General features: G+C 34.6%; 1 protein-coding gene across 8 annotated transcripts in view; it reads right to left on the bottom strand.

The window, feature by feature from the left end:
- Positions 1 to 26,326, bottom strand: part of ERBB4 (erb-b2 receptor tyrosine kinase 4) — a 1,101,497-nt gene that overhangs the window by 176,781 nt on the left and 898,390 nt on the right. The window lies entirely within an intron of this gene.

Genomic DNA, 26,326 nt, shown 5'->3' with positions numbered 1-26,326 from the left:
GATAATACTCAGAAAAAGAAACGCAGAGTTGGACAGTATCATTCACAATAAGAGAAATTCATGTTAAAAGTACACTGGAGAGGGGTGCCTGGCTGGCTCAGTTGGTTACCCATCTGCCTTCAGCTCAGGTCATGATCCCAGGGTCCTGGGATCAAAGCTCATGTGGGGCTCCCTGCTCAGCAGGAAGCCTGCTTCTCCCTCTTCCCCTCCCCCCTGCTTGTGCTCCCTTGTGCTGTCTCTCTCTCTCTCTCAAATAAATAAAATCTTTAAAAAAACATACACTAGAAATATTAAAAAGTTAGATATTTATCGGATCCCCTAATTTTTTTGATTCCTACCACCTCTTGCAGTGGGAGACCTTTTACTTTTCCTGTCAGAATATTTCCTTTTGTTTCTGCCCATATTGGATTCTAGAGAATGTAAGTAGGAACTCCATTCCTCCTGTAACACATTCCCCAAACAAAGTATGATGACTAGAAATGTAGGGTTTCCCAGAGTACATTCTAGTTTCTTTTTAGTTGCTGAATACAGAATATCTATTAATTTGACACCATAGTAAAGTAAAACGAAAGATATATGTTTTACCTAGGCTTTGGGTTTAGCTGTGTATCTACCATGTGGAATACGCTATAGTCAGTCCCACTTATATTGATGAAAATTATCAATTTGAGATCCATCTGGTTTATTCATTAAGCTAATATTTATTGGGTGTTGTTAGGAGTTGAAAAAGATACATTGAACTCCTAATCACCAGTATCTCAGAGTATGACTTTATTTGAAAAATAGGTGTTTCAGACATAAGTAGTTAAATAGATAAGGTCTTATGGGAGTAGGGTGGGCTTTGAATGCAATATGACTGGTGTTTTTATAAGAAGATGATGAGGTAAAGACACAGAGACACAGGCAGAGTGCCACGTGAGGGCAAAAAACTAGAATGATGCACCTATAAGTCAAGGAATACGTTGGGCTATCAGAAGCTGAAAGAGGAAAGATCCTCCTTCAGAGACTTCCAAGGGAGCATGATCCTGCTAATACCTTGACTTTGGACTTCAAACTTCCAGAACTGTAAGAGAACAATTTTTGCTGTTGTAAGCAAAATGAACAACCATACAAACAGAAATACACTGTAATGTCATTTGTCACTTTTTTTTCATTTGTCACTTTTTTATTTGGAAAAATATCCAGAAATTTGATAATGCCCTGTTCTCTGTTTCATAGGCCCTTGGGAAACAAAGGCTGGTATACATTGCTGGTGGAAATGCCCAGTTAATACCCTCTATGGGTGGTGATTTGATTTTATCTATGAAAGTTACAGATGCGCTTGTTCTTTCACATGGCAATTCTACTCCTGGAAATTCATCCTACAGATAGATAGATATACCTTCTCACATGTGAAGTAACATCGGTTCTTCACTGCAGCATTTATTATAATAGCAAAAGTCTGGAAACTACCCTGTACCAATAAAGACAAATTGTTATATAGTAACAGCCTCATTATAGACCTTATGGAAAAATATATGTGTATAATTTGCTGTCCTGATCATATGGCAAATACAAGAAGAAAATAAACAATATTCAAGAGTTAAAGATCTATAAAGGCAATCTCAGCTTTGACGTTGTCACAGTCAATTATTGCTTTAGTGAAGATCTTAAGCCAACAAAATTTAGGCCAAGCCAAAAGAGTTCCTGGTTTGTCAAATCTTAGCCTAATAATATTCACAAATTATAACTTTTCAGATTTTAAAATGTAACCAAGGGAATAAATATACATGCCCTGAAGTAACTCATGATCTCTTCCTGACTTTTCCCCTAAGGTTTACTTTTTAATTAAAATGCAATATCCAGTCTAGAACATGTGTCGACCTGAAGATAATTTTCCAGAGTCAATGTGAAGGAAAATGTAAGAATGACGGTAAACCTAGAAACATAGATCTAGTGAACATTTCAAGGACGTGGAAGTGAATCCCCACATATAATTTTTTTTGTAAATCAAACCAGACCCAGTTCAGAACAAATCTATAGTCTTTCTGAGTAGTTCTTATGACTTAGCCATCAGTATAGCCTTCCTTCTTCATACCATTCACTTCCACATAAAAATCTTTTCCATCAGTTCTGACTTTTAGGCCTCAGGAGCAGCGATCTGAGTAAGTATTGATAATACACAATGGTTTGTAACTGAGACTGTATATCAAAATGACTAGGGAGAGCTCTAATTATGTCAACCAAAAATTTGAAAACTCCATTGTCCAAACTAAATTTCAAATTGATCACTAGGTGAAAATACCTATCATAAAGCAAATGACTACTGGAGAGTTACATTCAAAATGTCCTTTTAAAATTTAGCCCTATTAAAGTCATCTGACTTAAAACATCAGAACAGAGCATATGGTCAATTTATGACCACGATGGTTAGCATTCACTTCTGAATTATCATTATGAAAACTATTGATCAAGTCAATAGATACTATTCCTAGTTATTGAGCTATGATTTTGAGATGTTAATGATGTTATCTAGTTTTGAATACACATATATATTCTGTTTGCAGAAAAGAAATGTCTGGTAGAAAAATCGGATCAATATATAATTGAAAGAGTTAGTAAACTCTTGGAACAAAGAAGAGTTCTCATGCTAAGGATAAACACATTTTCTAAGTAAATTATGCTAAAATTGTCCAGAGGGAGAGGTTACTCACTTAAACTGAAAATCTGTTATCCTGTCATGGGGAAGAATAAGCAACTTAAGCACTTTTTGAAACTTTCTCTACAACAATGATATTAATCTTAAATAATATAATTTTCATCAAACACTATCCTAAAACACTTAAGCAAAGTAATTGACTACACTTTCCCTATAAAAATCACTCATGGGGTCTGTTATCATGGTATTAGCACCAAAATGCTAAAACTACAAAATTTTCTAGAGGCCATTAAGCAGATGAATAAAGACATTGATTCTTCCTATATATAATTGAAACCCTTAAGGTAATTGCAGCATCATTATTTAATTATTCAAATAAGCTCCTTGATTTTGATCAGAATTACATGAAAAGTCACTATTTCAGTTTTCAAATTATATATTACAAACACCTGTTTATCTGCCAAAGAGGGGGAATAGGCTAAAGAAGGGAGGACACATTTGTTGACCACATGAGGCTCTTCCTAATTTTTTTCTAACTTATCTTTCTGGTTTTATCTCATGTCACTTCACCTAATTAACTACACTTCCAGATAAGCTTTTTGATGCTAGATTCAAATATGCCAGGCTTTTCCATTTCACCACGCTGATACAAGGCAAATCTGTATTACCTAAGGACATGTAACGTGCAATGAATTCACTGTTCCCTAAGCCTACTTAAACCAAACCTGTATCAAAAGAATGAACTCAAATCTTATCTTTCACATCTCTCTAAAGTCCCTGTATTTATTAGCTTTCTGTTCTCTGAAGCAAAAAATACAACATTCTGTATTACTTTATTTTGCATTCTTTGACGTATATTAACTTTAACCCATCCCATACAGAGTTAGTTAGCCAAATTAAGTCAGATTTGTGTCTTGTGTTCCACAAAGTTAACACCTGACTCCCCTGGTTACATATTTGATGTTGCCCAGACATGGGTTGATTTGTTGATACAATGTGGCGTAAAAGGACCACTGCCTAGATCCTCCATTCAAGGAACGACTTGTTGCCTTAGCATCTGAGAGTGCTGCTGGCCTACTGCCTTCTGCCAACCCACGTGTCAGAGATTTCTTCAGCTGCAGAAAGCCACTTCACTCAAGTCTACATCCCTTCCCAGGGCAACCTGCATCTAACAACTTCTGGATTGTCAACTCAGGACAACTTTGATAGGTCATTTTAGCTCCAGAGTTACCAAAGAGATCAGTCAAGAAGGTGACAAGCCTGAAGCATAGCCTGCTTCCTCTCTTCCCCACCACAGCTGCTGACCCCAAGGGCACTTCTTAAGAACATTTTGGGTACTAAATCCCATTTCAGAGTATCCTTCTGGGAAATCCTACCTGTAACTATAAACTATCTGAAAACAAACTAAGAAATAATTTGCTTTTAGAAAAATTTTGTAGAATTTTCAGAAATGGCTATGACATCAAATACAGGATGCCTACCACAGTAGCTGAGAAATTTTTTTTATTCGCAAAATAGTTAACTATATTCTACTTTATACAGGGAACTAGAGCAGTGACCAAGAAAGACCTGAAATATTACATCAGAAATCTACTGTAGTTATAGAAATGGCTAAAACTATATAAAAATGAAAATAATGATAATTTAGGGAAAGGGATTTGTCACATTCTTGCATGACTCAATTCCTTTAGGAAGGGTTTCTCACATTTGTATAATCTCAAACTGACTGAAGTGACTGAAGGCAAAATCAATACAACCAAGACTGAAATAGTATACATATTATGAAGTGTGTGGCGGTCATATAGTCTGCTTAAACGTATCCAGTTTATTAAGAATTTATTGCCAACCAGGTTGAAGTTTCTCATATTGACTTTTTGAAGAGAATTTCCTTTTTCTTTATATGTACCCACAAGGTCATTTAAGTTATAGCCCGAGAAAATTTAGCTCATCATAAATTTGAAAATAAGAATGATTCAAACAAAACAGACTTCTTAAAAAATATAGTATCTTTTCTGGAATAAGGTTTCACAGAGTAAGGTAATGATCTGTCTTAAAGGTGTAGATAATAACTTGCCAAGAAAAGTCAATTAATCAAACAACTTGGAGAATCTGCTTGGTGAGAGACATTGCTGGCGATTGAAGAGTATTTGGTAAAATCATTTTAAAGTGTAAAAGATGAGGGGTGCCTGGGTGGCTCAGTTGGTTAGGTGTCTGACTTTTGATTTTGGCTCAGGTCATGATCTCAGGGTCCTGAGATGGAGCCCCTTGTGAGGCTCTGCACTAAGCAGGGAGTCTGCTTCCTCCCCCTGCCCCCCAAATAAAAATAAGTAAGTGTAAAAGATGAGATTCCTGATAAGTCTAGAATTCTAAAATTCTAAAATAAGTAATATAGACTCTTAAAAAACAAATAGTAAAAATAAAAAGGTCACTAAACTGATAGAATTGTGAAGAAAATAAAAATATCAAATGGAAACAGAAAGTTGAAATATGGTCTGATATATATCAGAGTAATAGAGTACTTTGGAAACCCTGATCTAAAGAAAGAACAGAAAAAACCAATATAAAACGCTAAGAATAAGAAAAGAGATAAAACTACAGGGGACAAGTCAGAAATAAGATGAAAACATCATAGTTTTTAGAAGGATTTGCAATAATATTAGGAAAACATTACTGTTGTCATGTTCAGTACTACCATTCATTGTTCAACATTTTTCTAGAGGATCCAGACAATGCTGTATCATAGGAAAAAGAAGTAAAGGATTTGAGTATTAGGAAGAAAGAGATAAAATTAACATCACTCATCAGTGATAATTTTTTTAACCAAGGAAATAAATAAAATATTAGAACTAACAGATTAGATATAATATATATATGCAAAATCATAAATGTTCATTTGTGCCAACAATATCCAATTAAAAATGTAAATAAGAGATACTATTCCAATTATAATAAAAACAAACCCAAAATACTTGGAAGTTACTCCAGTAAGAAAAGCACAATCACATTTTAAGAAAACTATAAAACTATATTTGAATGAGATATACTTCTTATCTGAATAAGAAGTTTCAACACTGTAAAAGTTCAGCTTCCCCAAAATTAAAGTATATCTTTAATTCAATACTAAATAAGGTATCACTTGGAAGAAGAAGAGATATTAATGCAACAATTAAAATTTTCACCAAAAAAGTAATAGAAAAAACTTAATGCTTTGAATAGTAATGCCAGTATGCTTCCTGTAACAAATATGAAAATGTACAATAAAGGGGAAATGAATGAAATGGTGTTTCAATTCATTTCTTGGAGTAGCTACCAACAGCTCAATTCTGGTAATATAGTAATAAAGTATAAAGCCATTAATGCCAGTGGCTCAGATCTAAAAAAAAAAATCTCTTTTAAGGAAGCACCATCATAAATAGAAATATTTATATTCCCACTTTTCTCAAGGTTTCAAGTGGTCCCAAAATATAATCTGTAGAAACTTGTAATAAATCTCTATGTTCTTTTCTCTTTTCTAGCATCCTGCAACTCCTGGGAGCTCCTTTCCTACCAGTAAACAACTTTCTCTAGGTTCTAGTTTTACAATTTTGGTCTTCTGATGATATTTTTTCTTTTTCTTTCCTTTTCTTTTTTGTCTCAGATATCACTTCTTCTCTGAACATGTAGCAACTAGAGAATGTAGCTTCTCCTTCACTCCACTCTTATTCACTCGAATACATTTAAAGAGATTCCAACTTTTTAGGACTAAACTCCCATATATTAATACATTATTGTCTATGATATAACGAGGCACATCTAATCAGTCAAGAAAAAAAAGTCTCAAAGATCTGTATTAAATTCTTCACAGTAGTCATATCTGGATTTAAGATATTTATCATATCTTACTTAAGTATTTTCTGCATTTTTATGTATACTTGTTCATTTATAATCAAAGCATAATAAAACAAATGATTAATTTGTACAGAATCTATTAACATTCTCTTCCAACTATTTGGTAGAATAATGTTTTCCTCTATTGAAACACAGCTGTCCAGCAATGTATCAAGTAAATGTTGATGATTAAAGAATTTTTGTATTATAACAAAATGTTAATTCAGTGAAAGATTAGTATGGACCATGGTGTAATTCTCATTATCAAGGTGAACTGACTATATTATGTAATATTTCAGAGAACTTCCATAATCCAAATTCATTTTTTACATATTCATTTTCATTAGAGCTATACTCAGTTAAAACCTAAATTATCAGAATGGTAAGGATACATTAAGTCATTACTTCACAAATAATCATTTGAATTTTAATTATTTGAACATTCATATGATAGTAAAGCTATCACTTAAAAATGATCAGTTGCTAAATGAATGTCATCAATGGATTTTATAATTTTAAGAAATTCCAACTTTTTAAGATTAAGTGAAATTTATCCAAATAGAAAGTTTATGTTTTCTTATAGTATTATTGTTTGATGAGAAAATCTTATATTTTATTTCATTAACGTTAGGTATTAATCAGTGTGTTGTAAAAACAGGGAAAAGGATAATTCACTAAAGTGGCAGTTTTGCAACCTTGTAGGGAATAGGGTGGAACTTTAGCTCGAGCCATCTGATGGCCCTTGGCAGCCCCTAGTTTGTAGGTACAAAGTGCTAGTGCTGCTGATAGATTCACTGTAGCCCTTTATATGAATACTGACCACCAAGAAAGACTAGAGAGCTCTAGACCATGCATCTCTCCATGTCCCCCTGCTGATCTCCATCCCTTACAATGGTTCTAAACTCCCTCATCCCCAAATTCTAGACAAGTCCTCTGCAGCTAGATCATTGGCTTTATGTCCTCCAAGGATCTTTCTGGAACGTTTGCAAAGCATGGTCTAGAAAAGATTAAGCCTGGGAACAGGAAGAGCACAGAGAGATCAGACCAGAAAGTTCTTTAAAATTTGGTGCTGGGCTGAGAAATAGAGGAAAGCTGGAGATGCTTGGGTCATGGTGGATGGTGTCACCATTCATTAAACACAGGAACACACACATACAAGTCACATTTACGAGTGAATAATAGATCATTTGGGGACATGCTGAACTAAGTGCCTAGGAATCCTCCATATTGTTTTAATTAGCAAACACTTGGATATTTTGATCAAAGTTTTAGAAGAAAACTCTGGGCAAACATTTGGGAGATCTATTTGATTTTTCATTTTAGCCTGAAATATTTTTACCATTTGGGGGGGAAATCAGAGGGGGAGACGAACCATGAGAGACTATGGACTCTGAAAAACAAACTGAGGGTTCTAGAGGGGAGGGGGATGGGGGGATGGGTTAGCCTGGTGATGGGTATTAAAAAGGGCACGTTCTGCATGGAGCACTGGGTGTTATACACAAACAATGAATCATGGAACACTACATCAAAAACTAATGATGTAATGTATAGTGATTAACATAACACAATAAAAAAATAAACAAACAAACAAACATAAAATAAACAAATACCCCCATTTATTTTTCTTGTATAGCCTCTAAGTTAATTTTCTTTTTTTAATTTTTAAAATTCTTCTAAAGTGAAAATTTGCACATATGTAGAAATACACCATGTACCAGTAAAAGAGAAACTGGACATTATTTTCCTTCTTGTTGGTGTTACCTGCTAGTTATTACATTGTTCATATTCTTCAAGACTGAATTGAATTCCTGCTATCCAAAATTTTATGGTGGTAGATATAATAGATTCTATGGCCCAAATTTTATTACTTCTCCCAAAAGTTACTCAACAATCTGAACATTATAACTTGGCAGGAGACATTTTTTAATCAAGTTAGAGATTTGAATCCTGCCACTTACTAGCTACGTGGAACTTTGGATCATTCATCTTCCCTCTCAGAACTCCAATCTCTTCATTGGAGAAAACCTATTGATGGATTGCTGTGAGATTAAATAGGTGAGAGACACAGAAACCCTGGTACTTGTCTTACGTTGAAGCACCAATGATTTAGAATAAATTTCTTGGGCAATCTAAGTGCAGATATTAACCACCTAAATTTCCCTTAAGGTTATAACATTAGTTAGCAAAGACATTAAGCTAGTGATTCTTGACTGTGTATCTGAACTTCAGAGGGAATCCAAATCCCTAGATACTGAATAAAAATCATGGTTGACAAGTATGTGCACTTTTTCTGAGCAAAGATTTCATAGCTTTCATCAGCTGTTTCAAAAGAATCTCTGAACTGGAAAAAAAAAAAAGGGTGAGAACTCCTGCTTTAGACTCTTTTTATTTCTGCCTAAAAGAAAATATTATTTTAAAAAAAGATGACTAGTAATACTAATTTCAATAATGTTTAGCCCTGTGTTAAGGAAATATTCTTTGAGCTACTGGACTTAAAAAAATTTTTTGTTCTTTCTTTTTCTAACTCTCAAGTTAATAGATTTGATGTGTTAACATTTAGATTTCTATTACTAAGAGTCATGCAATTGTTAAATGTCTTTTTTCACTTTAGTAATCTTTATAACTCTATAATCTGTGAGAACAGCGAGTACCATAAATATTTCTGGAGATCTTACTGCCAGCCTCCATCCTTAGACAATTAAGATTGTTTCCTATAAAATTTCTCTTATACTTAAATCAAAGTATATAACTCTTAGCTAAATATATATTTCCACTATTTAAACATTTTAATCTATAATGAAAGTCAAAGAAGAACTTCACTTTTTAACTATAATCTAGGGGCTAGATGTTTTCTTAGATATTTCTCCCTAGAGTGACTATCTTAGATACAGTTGTAAACTAGCAATTTTCAATATAGATACTTCTGGCCCTTCTTGTTACCATCTGTGGATGACAAGATTAAATAATTAAGGAATCCTCTAGTTCTCAAAAAGGGATTATTGATTAAAAAAAATTTGTTGGGGGAGGTGCCCCTGGTTAGCTCAGTCAGTTAAGTGTCTGACTTCAGCTCAGGCCATGATCTCAGGGTCCTGGGATCCAGCCCTGTGTCAGGCTCCCTGCTCAGCAAGGAGTCTGCTTGTCCCTCTGCCTCTTCTGGCTCTCCTCCTGCTCATGCTCTCTGTCTCTGTCTCTCTCTCAAATAAACAAAAATCAATTAAAAAAAATTTTAAATATAATGATATTCATTATGGGGGAACCTTTCCCCCAAAGCATGAGATTATTACATGGATGAAAGTAAAGGGTATATATTCTTTACTTTAACTTTAATAAAACCTATTTTTTAAAAAAGAGAAACCAGAAGGAACTCTTCTAGGATTTTTAGATTTAAACGTCTTTCAGGACTTCCATTTTATTATAATAGATTAAGTACATACATTTTCTCTGCTCTTTCCCAAGATGCCACTAAAATAAGAGTGAAGATTTTAAAAAGATACAAATCCCCAAAACAAAGAGAATGGGAGAGGAACAAAAACAATTGAACAAATGTCAACAAAGTTCAGGGACATGGAGGTAGCAAAAGCAAGAAAGCAAAAAAAAAAAAAAGTGTCTACAAAGGGAGATGTCAATAATATGAAAGCCAATTCATTCAGCAAAACCCAGAAAGGGTATCGAAACCGGAGACAGTACAACGGATGGTGAAGGTGAAAGACGGAGTTGAAATCAGAAATAATATTCAAAATTTGTATAAAGAACAATTAGATTCTCTGGTCTTCTCCTTATCCAGAGTAGCAGGTTACAGCTCTTCTTTATCCTAGCAAGAAACTAAAGTTTTTAAATAGAGAAGTTGAACCAAAAAAGCATTACATTTTGAGACACCGGACACAATAGAGATTGGGGGAGAGAGGAAATTTACTTAAAAAAAAAAAAAGAAGAAAAAATTTCTCTATTTTTCTTATTTTGGCTTTAAAGTCTACATAGTGAACAGAACTCATTGTAATCATCTCCAAAAATCTATAGACAGTTGTATAATGGTAGATTGTCTCTGAAAAGGTAAATGACCCCATAGTGGGTAACTCAAACAAATGGTCATAGCCTCGCTCCCAGTAAAGCTCACATCACCAGATGCTACAGAATAAATATTTGTGTCTCCCAGTATTCTTACGTTGAACTCTTAACTCCCAAAGCAAGATTAGGTATTAGGATGTGGGGCTTTTGGTAGATGACTATGTAATAAGTGTAGAGCTCTCATGAAGGAATAAATTAGTGCCCTTCCAAGAAACTTCAGAGAGCCCCCTCATCCTTTCTGCCATGTGAGGATACAAAAAAAGAGCTGTCTACGAACCAGGAAACAGGCTTTCATCAGACACCAAGGCAATGCTGATGAGGGAGCAGAAGGCAAGCTGAGGGCAGAGCACAAGTTAACACCCTGCAACTACCTCTCCCCGCCCAGCACACAAACTAGGTGGGATTTATGTGACAGTCCTCAGGCACTCCTGCCTGCTCGAGAACAAAGGAAAAGGAAAAACAAATGGTTAATGGATAGAGATCAGAGTTATGCAGGACACAAGTCTCCATCAGTTTGCAACTATCTTAATGACTAACAAGGAAAAAAAAAGCAATCTCCAGAAACCTATAGACTCAATTTCCTGGAGCCCTAACATCACTCTCCCCTGCATAGGCTAGAAAATCTTACATAATTAATCACTCTTCACAACCACAGCACAGCAATTCCTGCCCACGTGTCCTGTCCCCGCTTTAATAAAACCACTTTTCTGGACCAAAGTGGTCCAGAACCCCCAACACTTCAAACCACTTCAGTAACTTGATCTTGGATTTTTCAGCCTCTAGAACTGTGGGAAATTTTTTCTTTACCTATAAGCTTCCCAGTCTATGATACACAGTTATAACAGCCCAAATGGACTAAGATAACAGATATTGTGGAAAACCTTTAGTTCTAAAGCCAAAGCCCATTCAAAGAAACTGAAAGAAAAGAAGAACCTGGAGGGAAGAGACAAGTCAGGAAACAAAGGAAAACATGAAAAAAAATTAAGACCCTAAGACGCACAAAAACATATATTGTATTCATCAACCAAGAACACAGGGTTTCTTGTTTGGTTTGTTTTGTTTTTTGTTTGTTTTTCAGAGATAGGAGAATCAAAAACATCTTTTGGAAATTAAAAGTATAATACGTTATATTTCTTAAAAAACAATTTGGAAGAAAAGGTCAAGAAAATCCTCAGAAAAATAAGGAAAAAATATATAAACTTGGAAAATCCAAGACATAAGATTTAAAAATTAGAGAACCAATCCAGAAGGTCTACAACTGACTAATAAGAATCCCAGAAGGAAGACAAGAACAAGCCAGATAATATTATTAAAGATGCCATGAGAAAAAAAAGTTCCCAAACTAACAGAGCTAAGTTTCTAAATTCTAAGGTTCCTTAAAGAGCTCAGCACAATGAATGAAGAAAAAAAAAAAAAAAGCCTAACGTTCATCATTTGGAAATCTTGGGAATAGCAGAAAAAAAAATAGTCAAATATTGAAAAGGGAAAAACAGGAATTAGGAATTAGGAATTACCCTTCCTTGGGTATTCTCCTTCAGTCCTAGGTACCACAGAGAGTTTCTCTATGACTTTTTGTTACAGTTAATAATTCTTTATATGAAATACTAAAATGAAATACTAAACCAAGAAGGAGAGAGATACTGTATCAAGAAACTAAAGGATACAACTGAGTTGCAAAGCAAAGGGAGATTCTAGATGATGAGGAAGAGAGGGCCCAGAATCACAGCTGGGTCTTTAACCTGGACATTCCCAGTCCAGATTGGAACATGAGAGTGAAGTTTTTAAAGAAGGATTTCTCCCAGTAAGAGAGAAAAAGGAAAACAAACAAACAAACAAAAAACTGAAGTTTGGGAAGAACTAGAGGTAGATATATAGAATGCTTAGAAAAAAAATTCTTAGTGAAATAATTATCAGCAACACCTTTATAGTAATAATTCTGAAAAAAACCCTAAATTATCAATATAATTTGAAATTATGACATAAATATTACATAGGGAATATAAGTGAAAGAAGTGTAAAAAAGGATCTGAGAATGCTGTCTTCATTTTCCATATTAAATAGCCAATAGATTTTATCTAAAATTGATACAATTAAGAAATGGCAGTAGAAGCATATTTTTAGGAATGTGGAGGGAAATACTAGGGAGTGCAGCTAATAAAGTTATCTCTGAAAAGACCCAACAGAACAGTCAGTAGCATAAGAGCACAAGAAGCCTAGTTTTTTTTAACATAAGCTGATAGTGCTATGTACTATAGATAGATAGATAGATAGATAGATAGATAGATAGATATTACATGTCTGTTTCTATTTCTATTTCTATATACTACTTTGATTAAAAAGCTGGGGAAAATATCTCATTAAAATTTCCCACTAAAAGAGAAAAGTGAATTATAAAAGAAAAAGAAAAAAAAAGGAAAGCAAAGAAAAAAAAATGAGGCTATGCAGTTTGAAATAAAAATTTCTCTGGTTTATCTGGCTGAACCAAGAGTATTAACTGTTTTTAGCAGTCACCTATTGGTTCACCTCTCTAGTTTCCCCTCTCCCTTTTATGAATCTTAGGGCTTATTCAAAGTATATGGTAAAACTGCTGGGCCATTAACAGCCACATAAACAATGGGATTCTACCTCTCATTTGATCCAGGGACAGGCACTCTCCCAAGACAGGCCAAAGAGAAGCTTTTTCCTAAACTCTGCTCTTCAGACGAGGGGTTAGCAGGGCACTTCACACAAGTTGGGTAAAAGCTGAGAAGAGAGATGTCTCTGTGGATCCTTACAGCCTTTAATGTCTTAGTCCTAGTCATTCTTGAAATACAGCAGTTTCCTGCCACTTGGGTTCCATAGATTGACATTATTATTTAAGTGGGTTTATTTAATTTACTTTTTGGAGTGAACTAACTATTACTGAATCTCACATTTATAAATGATTTCTTTCTACTCTCTTAAACTATCCTTAGTTTTTAACATTTTATGTTTTCTCCTTGACAAACCACAGACTGAGTCTCGTAGGTGAATGCATAGGTCAATCGATGTTGTGATGGCAAATTAAAAATGCCAGTTATCAGGGATAAAATGAAAGTATGTCATGACTCTCCCTAAAGTGTTATATAGTAATCAACACCCTGAGAGAGAGAAACATGATTTGACAGTTGGCTTATAGTGGTTCATGGGATTTCTCCAAATCTTAATGATGTTATATATATTATATATATATTATATGTATATATATATATATTAACTAATTTTGTACTTACTTACAGGTGAATTTTACCTTGAGATTATGCCACTATACCCTATCAAACACTGACATGTTCCTAAATTTAAGCACTTGAGAAGGAGAAATCCAAATGATAAATATCACTTAGTAGTCCGCCAAGGTCCCTTGTTCCTGAATACTTTATGCTCTAATGCTGATTTGTAAGTCAAATAGTTTAGTTGTATGCCAGTGTTCACATTCAGCCTTATCAACCTCATAGCACAAAGAGACCTTGTAATGTAATATCTCATCACCAAAAGGACAGTTAGATAATATAGGACCATGCTTCAAAAATGGCTTAGCTGGCAAATACATATTTTAAACAGACTGGTTGGTTGACTTAAATATTTGAACTGTCTTTCATCAAGTGTTGATTGGCTGATTGCTAACCTTGAACCAACAGTAGTTTCTTTGAAAAGCATTTCATTTAAGGTGATGAAAATAATATCTTGTATTATTAACAGACTCCTAAAAACCTTCATTTACTATCCACATAATAATAATCTGGCATATGAATTACCCTTTAGAAATTGAAACATCACTGTATCTATTTGAACTGTTAATGGGAAAAGAGACATGCAGAAAAAAATCCTTAAATAATAGGAAGTTCTTAAACATAAGTTTTCATCTTATTATGAAAAGTTGGCATTAATTATGCAAGTCTGTGTGCCAAAATATACTTTGCTGGTCTTGGTTGCTTTATTACCATGATGAATAGAAGAAAATGTATTCAATATACCTGGATCACAATTCACAGATTTTACATAAATTGTTTCTTTTTTGTTTTTCTGATACTGCTTTAAGAAGTTCAAGCTAATCAAAGTCTAAATCTAAAAGGGAGAAAATAATTTATTGATTGAAAATGGGCCATGATGCATGAGCCTTGTAAAGAGATAAAATTAAATTTACTAGAGAAATGTTCTGTACTTCATCTTCACTTACACTAGGAAATGGTGTATTGTTCTGCCTACAGAGGAAGAAAACTATGAAAGAATACCTGGGGATCAGGGTCTTTCCAGACTTCATAGTAATTTCAAATGGATCACATTAGGGAAATTGAGGAATTCCCATCCACCGCCCATCTTACCACAACATATGCCCTGCTGCAGTTCTAACTTGTATCTTTAAATTGGATATTTTTTGATGTAGATGGTGGCGGTTAATTTCCACTGGACTACAGCTAAAGCATTAAGTGAAGGGATGATAGTCTGTTAATAGCAATTCTGTTTACTTCAGAAGGAGTGGAAAGACTTCATGCTTTAATATGAAAGTCCTGTACTCATTTTCAGTCAGAAAACTCTGCCAACACAATTACACACACTGTTTATAAATATCTTCATATCCAGTGGTAAATAAGAATGTTATTTTCTTAACAGTTACAAATGTCTGTGATATACATAAATACAGATTTACTGTAACAAAAAAATTACTAAAGGGATATATAGGTATTATAAGAGAATACAACTTGATTGAGGAGGAAAAAGAATGAATGTTTTAAAATGGCAATGCTTTTTTCTACAGGCAGTTACCTTCAATGACAATTAGATTATTAAGCAGAAGAGTTGATTTATCTTTAATGAATCTGTTGGTATTATTCCATAGCTTTCAAAAATATAAAGATTAACTGAAAATGTTGTCATGGACATTATTTGAGAGTTAATTGGGTGTACGAGTGTAAAAAAAGAACGGAACCTTTTCAAAATATATTTATACCTAAACCCAATAAAATAAGAGAGAATTTGTGGCATTCTTTTGGGTGGCCAGCATTTATAGGCAAATATTCTTTTTTTTTTTTTTTTTTTTTAGATTTTTTTTTTTTATCTAACAGAGAGAGAGACAGCAAGAGCAGGAACACAAGCAGGGGGAGTGGGAGAGGGAGAAGCAGACTCCCTGCTGAGCAGGGAGCCCGATGTGGGGCTCAATCCCAGGACCCTGGGATCATGACCCAAGCCGAAGGCAGACACCCAATGACTGAGCCCCCATAGGCAAATATTCTCAATAAATTAATCCCCACAACTAACAATCACATTAAAATGGAAACTAACAAGTTCTTGTTTTCAAGTACAATAGAAATATAATATTTATAAATATTTTTAAAATAAACATATTTGAAACAAGAAATTTCAGGGTTTAAATGTGCACCTACATCTGAAAACTGTGTTAAACTTTAATATCATACTTCAAGGGAGTTAGTGTTAAGTAAGTTATAGGAATATATTTGTACTTATCCTCTCCTGACTTAAAGCAGATTCCACACCAACAAACCAACAAACCCCACCATCACATACAAGATGGTTAATGTATATACATATAAACACATGTATATATGGCATAAAATATGTAAATCTATGAAATACATATGGCAAAAATAAGATAAGGATAAAAATAAACTGAAACAAGGGTCAATTTTTTTCTAAAATGCATGCATTTTAGAGGCACCTGGGTGGCTCAGTTGGTTAAGCATCTGCCTCTGATTCATGTCATGATCCCAGGGTCCTGGGATAGAGCCCCACACCAGGCTCTGCTCAGAAGGGAGCCTGCTTCTCCCTCTCCTTCTGCTGCTTCCCCCACCACCCTGTGTATGCTCTCTCTAATAAATAAATAAAATAAAATCTTCAAAATGCATGCGTTTTAAACAAATGCAACCAGATAAATTGCATGGCCAAATAACTGGTATTCCTGCATCACTGAAGAGTTTAAAAGATCCTTAAATCCACCCACCATTAATGATAGTATTTTCTTCTACTAGTCTCCTATCATACTTCCTCTGTTCTATCCTCATAAAACATTGTTTTATCAATTTAATGTTACCAGACAAATCTCACCAAGTTTAAAGCTATGCCATGATAGTGATCTTTATAATCCCTAGAGTACAAAGATGGCATGGGACTTTGTGCATAGTAGGCACTCCATAAAAGTCTATTAAAAAACAAATGAAGTAAGTATATCCATCCCTCCAGACTAAAAATAAATATTTACTAAAATCTTACTACTTAGTAAGTGGGTATTATGGGAGTTACAAAGTAGCTATTAATCAAAAGATATCAACAACCTTGTTGGGGATGCAAAAATAACACACAGGCTTTAGGTGTTTTACCTTACTACATGCTTAATAAATTTAGTAGAAAATTAGAGAAAATAGAGTAATGTAGGTTGAAATCCACTGTTTTTTAAGCCAACACTACATGGAAAAACTAGAGAATATTGTATTTTGAAGCATCTCTCTGCAAAAGAATAAAATACTTTTTCATTAATGAGAGTATAGTGACATGTTCATTAAGTGAATGAGCCATCGTCATTTTGAAATTAACTTATTTTTCATTTTAAACGGACTTGGCTCATTACTTTACTCACAAAAGGGAAGTATTTTTCTGGCTTTGTACTCAAACCCCTTGTGTCTGCAACCCTCCCAAAAAGCTTATACATGTTTTCTATGGTTAATTTACCACATGCTTGCTAAAGCAGACAATTTTTAATTTATTGGTCAGATTCACCTATTATTTCTATGCATTATATCAAACATATTCCTAATTCACTAAAAGTTCTTTGTGAGGATGCAAGGAAATTACAGCGAATATGGTTGAGATCAAGTGGGCCCTTAGATGTTAATTATAACTTATCAAAAAAAAAAAGAAAAAAAGAGAACTGGCTTCCTTGGCTATTTTCTTACCAGGAAACAAATAAAAAAGAGAAATTTATTTCTGACCATAAATCCCAAATGTTTCATTTTCATTTTCTCCAAGTTAACTTTCTCACCTAGCTAAGCAGCATTTCCTGCTATTATTAGCTGCTGGTCCAATATCAGCTGACCAGTATCCTTCAAATGCCTTGCTTCCATGAGCTTAGGGACTCCCAAGGAACTCTGTGTATGCAGACTTCTGCTTGCAGCTTCTAATTATTTTCTAACAGATAATGGAACATTTAAGTTCCGAGAGTTAGATTAAATTTGTAAGTGGATCAAAATCCTAGATAAAACTACAGTGGCTACAATCACCGTGGAAAACTGTAAGCTTTTTAGTTTTGAGAGAAAGAGCCCTCACTGATTGCTTATTTTTGTGACAAACCAGTCTCATAATTTTACTACCTCCGAGAGGTGCTCATTCTTATTTCTAATCACACTGTGCCCACCTATACAACAACTACAAGATATGAGAACTAAAAACATGGCTTTGCAGGAGCTGCAGCAGCATTCAGAAATGTTCAAAACAGGGGCACCTGGGTGGCTCAGTCATTAACTGTCTGCCTTTGGCTCAGGTCATGATCCCAGGGTCCTGGGATCAAGCCCCGCATCGGGCTCCCTGCTCTTTGGAGAGTCTGCTTCTTGCTCTTCCTCTGCCTCTGCCCCTCTCCCCCTGCTTGTGTTCCCTCTCTTGTTGTGTCTCTCTGTCAAATAAATAAATAATATCTTAAAAAAAAAGAAATGTTCAAAACAGTATCTTGATATTTTTATTTTTACTGGGAAAAAATTGAGCTGTTTATGTAGTATGTATAGAACAACTCATTGTTTTAACAGGCTTAAAGAAATAGAAATTCTATGGTAATCATCTTATGCAAAGTGGTAATGATGAGATTGAAATATATGTATTTACAGTATAGCTACTACTTATAATTTATTTATATTAATAATATAATTATAAAAGTATTTATACTATATAATAATATATAATATTAATATATATTCACTCCACTATGTAGATACACATATGTGTGTGTGTGTGTGTGTGCTATTGAAAATATCCCAGCACATTAAGCCTTCATTTCCTGAATCAAATCACTGGTATAAGAATAACTGAAATCACCTTATGCCACATAATGTAAACCAGGATTCTATTCAGGTGGTCCCTTCCTCTAGCAGAAACAATATTTTGTATCCTTGAATCTGTAAACAGAGCATTAAGCATTAACCAAACCATCCATATCAAGGTTTGATAAGTCCGAAATTATTTGCTACGTTTTTGGGAATTCTATTTCCCGGTCTATGCTTGCCCTGTGGGCAAGAGCTTTCTACTTCAATTTTAGCAACAAGCTTTATATTATAAACAGCTCTTCCTACTGTTGCAGTCAAACTGAGTGAGGATTCTTCCTAAGCCATTTTAATTAGCAAATACCATTCAGATTGGAGTCAGAAACTGCACATGATCAGTGTTAATTCTCTTCTATTTCTCTGGTGGCACAGCAATACATCCATCCCCTAATGATTTATGAAATTCACCAAACTGTAGAGTTGACAAAGCTGGAAAATACCTACAATATGGAAAACTAATGCCTTTAACAGACTCCTAATTTTCATTCATCAAATTTAAGTATTGGTACAGTAGACTATGTGCTCTTGAGAAATGGCCTCTCATGCACACAAATCCAAGAAATGCTTTGGAAAAACAGAAGCAGAAAACGTATTAAGTTACATCTTACAGAGAAGACTCATCTTACAGGGAGAAACTTGTTTTGGTTTTAGGTAGTCTCTTTTAGGTGCTTCAAGGGAAAAATTAAGCCTGTGAGAATGTAAAATTTGTCAAGTATGTTGCCTATTTTCAAACATTTTAGTACCCCCTAAGACAATATTCAAAGCTTAAGTTTTAGAATATCTACTAAATTCAGATAACTGATACCAGCAATGTTTTATGACTGCAGCCAATTATTTTTATTATTTATTTTTGCCAAAATCTGTGATAAAATCGAACCCCTTTTCATACAGGATCCCATCCGTATCCTTACTCCTATTGGAATAGATCTAAATAGGCAAGAGACAAGGGTGGGACTGGCGGGGAGAAGCAAACACTATCCAAAACCACTACATAAAATTTCAGGAACTCAAGATTAAGAAGAAGGTAAAAATGAAACCTAGTCTACCAGCCCATATATAATGGAAACATTTGCAGAGAAGCATTCAAACGGTTCCCACTAGGGGAGGTTACTGGCCTCCTGCAAGCATCAGAAGTCTACAAAGTGTTTTCCTTCTTTTTTTTTTTAAGATTTTATTTATTTATCTGACATAGAGAGAGAGAAAGAGAGAGAGCACAAGCAGGGGGAGCAGGAGCGGGAGAAGCAGGCTCCTCGCTGAGCAGGGAGCCTGAGGTGGGGCTAGATCCCAGGACCCTGGGATCATGACCTGAGCTGAAGGTAGACACCTAACTGATGGAGCCACCCAGGCGCCCCAGGGTTTTCCTTCTTAAAGGGCTTTCAGAGAGTACACTGAGTCCTACTTACAGAGTCAATATGGAAGGTCTATTTTTCAGAGATATATTGTTACTCTGGATTCAAGACAGCTACTAAATTTGAGTTTGTAGAAATAAATCAGAGATGAGCATTATAAATATTTAAGGAAAATGATCCAAGTACAATATGTCAAATAAAGATAAGACATTCTGAGAGCTTCTACAATAATAACTAGCTCAAATAATTATGTAATAATCTATCATGACTGATGCACAAAGGAAAATTTCTAAGTGCTGTTAGTAGGTTATAATATGGATTAAGGGGTCAGGAAAGCAATCTTTGAGGAAGTATGCTTAAGCTGACAAAATGAGGATGATTGACAGTTCATCAGGTGTAACTGGAAGAAGGACACTCTAGGCAAAGGCATTGTCTTACTTGGCTTGTAAGGAGTAGAAAGAAAGTCAATGAAGAGAAATGAAGACTGGAAAAGTAATGAGGAGCTCAGGAAGCAAGGATTTAGTATTTTTTAAAGATTTTTTATTTATTTATTTGAGAGAGAGAGAATGAGAGATAGAAAGCACGAGAGGGAAGAGGGTCAGAGGGAGAAGCAGACTCCCTGCCGAGCAGGGAGCCCGATGCGGGACTTGATCCCGGGACTCCAGGATCATGACCTGAGCCGAAGGCAGTCGCTTAACCAACTGAGCCACCCAGGTGCCCCAAGGATTTAGTATTTTGCTTGAGTGAAGCCACTGAGAGTTTTTATGCAGAGGAATAACACAATTCAAGACTTGTGTTAAAAACTAAGGAGATCAAACTAGAGGCCATTCTCATAGTTCAAGCTGAAGAAGTTGATGGCTTGGTTTAAGGTGGCAGCAGTGGAGAATAAATATAAGAGGATGCTCTCCAGATGTGTTTTTGGCATACAATCAAAGCATTTGCTCTTGAATTGGTAGTGGGGAGTTTGAGGGATTGTGACATTCAAGGACAAATCCCGAATTTCTGATAGGGACAATAGGGTGGATAGATATACAAATTATTCACATGGGTAAGAGAGAATGTAGAAGAGATTTAGAAGAGAAGGTGTAAAGGTACATTTTGAATGTGTTAAACTTGAGATGCCCCTGAGATTTCAACTGGGAGATATCAAGGATGAAGATGAGGTCAGAATCAGAAAATACACTAGAGATGAAATGTGGTATTCCAGTGAGAAAATTTAGGGATAATACGCAAATTGAAAAGAGGTCTAGACCGTGGCACTGAGAAATTTCAGTATTTCCAGAATTGTTTAATGCCAGCATAATTTTGAGAAGCAAGAAAGTTGAAGATTTTTGAAAGACTGGGATTATAACGGTGAGCCATAAATCCAACTTGTTTGAGGAGGGATGTGAGGGAAGGGGCAGCTGAGAGGCAGTGAGAAACAGAAGAGTTGATATATGAGTGGGCGCCTGGGTGGCTCAGTTGGTTAAGCGACTGCCTTCGGCTCAGGTCATGATCCTGGAGTCCCAGGATCGAGTCCCGCATCGGGGTCCCTGTTCAGCTCTGCTTCTCCCTCTGACCCTCTTCCCTCTCATGCTCTCTATCTCTCATTCTCTCTCTCTCAAATAAATAAATAAAATCTTTAAAAAAAAGATATATGAGTGATATCTAAAAGAGTAAAAAGTTCCTCAAGTATGTATAATAGGAAAAGAACCAGAGGGGCAGGAGAATGTGGTTGGAGGATGGGGTGTTTGAAATCGTGATTTCAGATGTGATGCCGTTTCTAATCAAGTTCTATACAGTTAACAGGACATAAACAAGGCTTAATGGAATAAACTCTAACAGAAATGATTTACTTCACTTACTGGTAAATTTCTTTTTTCTTAACTTGTCTTTTCTTTCCTTCCTTTTCTTTTCTTTTCTTTTCTTTTTAGGAGAGGTTTGAAAGACTAATTTCTGTTTCTAATGGAGTTTATAGAACCTCTTTTTGAAGATATTGTTTGATTTTTAAAAGCAAAGTAACTACCCAAAACTTTCCTTATTTTAGCTATAATTTCTCTTAAGGAAAAAAGAGTTGTTTATAACTGACTTCTCAAGATCATGGCAGTGGTATAGAATCCTTTGACTTCTAAGTAATGGGCTTTTTTAAAAAAGGAATTTTGTATTTTATTTTTACCTCTGAAATTGATTAATTGTATTCATGTATGCAAATGAGCAAAATGTGTAAGACCTAAAGATATCATTGGATTAAATTATATGAATTTTTAAAAATTCACTATTAGTATGTTACAGGATCTAGCTAAGAGTTACTGTTAGCTCTGTGAAGTCATAGGCATAAAAAACGTTATTTTTATAATGTGAAATTAATGTTATTGAACAAAACATCTTGTCAACTAATTTTGTAAGTCTGCTATAATCTGAGAGGAAATATAAACTCTATTAATAAATTCTTTTGTCTCACTCCATTAATATATCAATTAGAGTTGGAACAACTCTTATTAAGACACTGAATATCATGGGGGCACCTGGGTGGCTCAGTCAGTTAAGCATCTGACTCTTGGTTTCTGCTCAGGTCATGATCTCATGGTCGTGATCTCATGGTCATGAGATCGAGCCCCACATCTGGCTCCACACTGAGCTGAGCATGGAGCCTGCTTAGGATTCTCTCTCCTCTCCCTCTGCCCCTCTCTGACTGCTCACATGCTGGCTTTCTCTCTCCCTCTCTCTCTCTCTCTCAAAAAAAAAATGAATCAATACAATAAAAAAAAAGTCATTGAATATCATAAAGGCAGTACAATGAAGAGCAACAGGTAAGCGCAATTCACATGGACATTTCTTCTGAAAATAGTAAAATAATTGTGTAAGATAAATAAATTTTCCCATTGTATAGGGAGAGAACAACAAGTTCTTCTTTTACTAAAAATACAACTATTTAAACAGTAAGTCTGGGCGGTTTGAAACATTTCCTTGGAGCACCTTTCTGGGAACTAGGTGGTTGATTTGGTGTGGGGAAGCTGACGCTAAAGCCAACAAACTGGAGCACTAAGCTGAAGTATTATATTCAGTCACTGGAATTTAGGATAATTATATTTTTTTATCTCAAGATTTTTTTAAGAAAACAAATAAATTAATAAAACATTTAAATACATATACACTTCCAAGGCATATAGAATAACGTCAAGTGATAGTGGGCTTAAATATCAGAGAAAAACGACAACAACAACAAAGCAAGAGTAGTAGAAATTCAGACAAACTGGAGTCTGTCTGATTTGACCAGACCATGGTCCCCAATTCCAGGAATCTTGCTCAATAGCCACATTTTTTAAGTATGTATTCTATACCATTTGAAGGATAAAAACAAAACAAAACACAAAAGACAAGACAAAACAAAACAAAAACCCTGTGTTCTTCCAATGAAATGGTGCTATTTGAAACAAAAACTAGAAGTGTGTATAAATGTAGATATTTTTCTTAAGAAGGTGGACCTTTAGGGCCATTTTCTTAATGTTGTCCAATGTGATCTTCCTTTATGGGAATTAAGGACATACTGGCCATTCAGTAGCTGTGTGTTATTATTGTCATTATGAATCCATTAGACATATTCAGGTGAGTTGAATTACAGCCTTGTGACCAAATTCTCCTCTCCTACTTTTAGCATAGCATTTAATAGAATACAAATTGTTCCTTATTTATTTTTGCCTATGGTAAAATTCTAAGAAAACATAAAAGTCATCTCCTGTGCCCCTGGATATCAATAGAAATATTGGGTTTAGTGATTTTTAAGTTGTTGAATTTTGTCATTTATTAAAATAACCAGTAACACATAGCTACATCTAATAAACTTAGTAGTAGTAGTAGAATATTCTACCCCAAGTATAAAGTTGCATGCTGTGGGGTAGGGTGGGGCAAAGAGATCTAATGTTTAATAAGAGTATGCAGTTTCTATTATCTTCAGAAGCTTTATTTTCTTTCTTTAAAATGGTATAAAACATTTGCATATAAACAAATATATACATACTCTAGTTTGCAAAAGAGACAGGTAGCATGATTGCAGTAGATGTTATTTTAGTTTGAAAGTTAAACTTGGAATACTCTACCTTATGGAAGAGATATGTCAAATAAGACTTTTATCTTAATAACCTTGGGGATATTAGCAACTTCAACTTAATTCTTAGGTCCAAATTACAAATAAATTGGCATACATGAAGCTTTTTGTTGCAGTTTGATATGTTATTTAATTACTTATAATGATTTATACACATAGTAGATGAGCTAAAAGTGTTGGTATGAAATGTAGGTAATTTTGCATTAAAATTACACCAGCCTGTTTAAAATACTGAATTTATCATTAATTTTGCCAGTGCAACTGTATTTTAATTACTGTGATGCCATACTAATGTTTTTTGAAAGAAGTTCTGAAAATAGTAAGAGGTGTTTCTGCTTAGTATTTATTGAAATTGCCAATAGCAGTCTACCAATCTATTAATCTTCTAGCATCTATCCACGAGGTAAGAGAAGCTCAGTCAAAATATTTTCCTTAATATTTTTTTAACTTTTAAAAAGAACATACTGTTTGGAGTTTGTTGGTCACCAGATTTATCAACATTTAGGAAAATGACCCCTTTCATGGCTCAATCAGAGCCTCATCTAAAGTTCAGTAGATTCTAAGATTTCAAGCTGCCATCCCCACTCCTGTTTCCATGGGAATAGACTTCAGATCAGGAAAAAAAAAATTGGATGGGGTTAGGAGCTTTCAAATTATCATTCAAAATCATGATGAAGCTTTTAGAGCTTCTTTCTTAGGTGATTATTTTGTAGCCTCTTAACCCCTTTTTGCCAGTCTGTTTCCATGGAAATATGACAAAAATGGCTGTCCAAGCCTCCAGCAGAGATTATTAGCATTCTTAGCATTCTTAGCATCTTGTGCAGCTTTGGCTGCAGTCTAGGCTGGTCAAGATCTTTTTTTTTTTTTTTTTTTAATCAGTTTTACATATTAGCATACACTGTTTATATTCATTGTCCTTTTCTTCTTTATTTTTACTTAGAAAATTCCCTTCACAACTATATACCTATAATCAAGATCAAATTGATTGTGACATCACTGAAAAAGACTTCAGTTTTACATTTTACTACATGAGCCAGGACATGTAGCTGCAGAGTGTCAGAACTTTTAGGCACCTACAGAAGGAAACACCATTTAGTTACTGGATTCAGTATCTGTCAGGTGTTGGTAGATAAGTAAGGGTGGTATTCAAAATATTTAGCAACTAGTAAGGTGCAGGACCAACTGATCAGAGCAGCTGGTTTGTACCAGTTAATTATCAGCCCTATTATCTAATAACCAATACGTTGCTGAACTAAAAGCAGCCCTATATAAGAGAGTAAGCATTTTACACAAGTAAATTATCCACCATCAACTTACAAAAGAGCTTACGAGAGAAACTGTGTAGAAATATATAGCAATCCATATTTAAAGTGCATATGCTTGCATCATCTTTCATATGAAGGTCATTTGAAAATCAAAATCATTCTTATTATTGAAGACATTATGCTAAACGAGAAAGAGTATCTATATGGGTCTTTGATAGAACCCCTGGCAAGATACCTTGTGTTGAATGTGAAAAAAAATAACAGCATACTACATAGATATTTTATCTGTCCTACCTTCTGAAATTTGCTGAACAGCTCAATCTACAATTTTTGCTAGGGGAAATCTTAAAGTTCTGATTGACCTTATAAAGTATTTTTATTCTTCAGAACTCTCTTATTTCTCTATAGTTGGAACTTATTACCCATAAGGTTTGTCTTCTGAATTTGAACTAGAAAAAAAGTAAATTTCAACTGGTAATTGTCTGACTTAGGTAGGTTCCTAATTTAAATTTAACACTAACTTACTATAGAAACTAATCTTGATTGCTGTTTTCTGGTAAGTAGACCATAACAATAATAAAATAAAGCAGCCCAATTAATTTTTCAGATCATCATTCCTACTCCAAATGCAATTTGCCTTTCTTTGCATAGTGCTGAAATACATAGTCCTTGAGAGCAGGATTTGGTTTGCAGACCTTCAGCCTTCAGCTTGTTGGTATAAATAAAGTTTACTGGAACACAGTCATGCCCATTCTTGTGTTTTGTTTTTAAGTGTCTATGGCTGCTTACCTACTTAAAAGGATGGACTTGAGTAGTTTCCACAGAGACCACATCACACAAAAAGCCTACTTATTCTCTGGTCCTTCAAGCAAAAGTTTGCTGACCCCTGCTCAAGGTTTTAATTATAGAGTATACCATTTCTAGAGAGGAAATTTTGTAAGTAGTGAAGTCTTTTTTTTTTTAATTCTAAAAGCAGTCTATTAATAATGGATAAAAATGAG

Source organism: Callorhinus ursinus, unplaced genomic scaffold, assembly GCF_003265705.2.
Source record: "Callorhinus ursinus isolate GAN/ISIS: 27379988/994484 unplaced genomic scaffold, GSC_fseal_2.0 scaffold2, whole genome shotgun sequence".
Taxonomy (NCBI): Eukaryota; Metazoa; Chordata; class Mammalia; order Carnivora; family Otariidae; genus Callorhinus; species Callorhinus ursinus.
The sequence above is the reverse complement of the archived record's forward strand: the minus strand, read 5'-3'. Positions and strand labels throughout refer to the sequence as shown.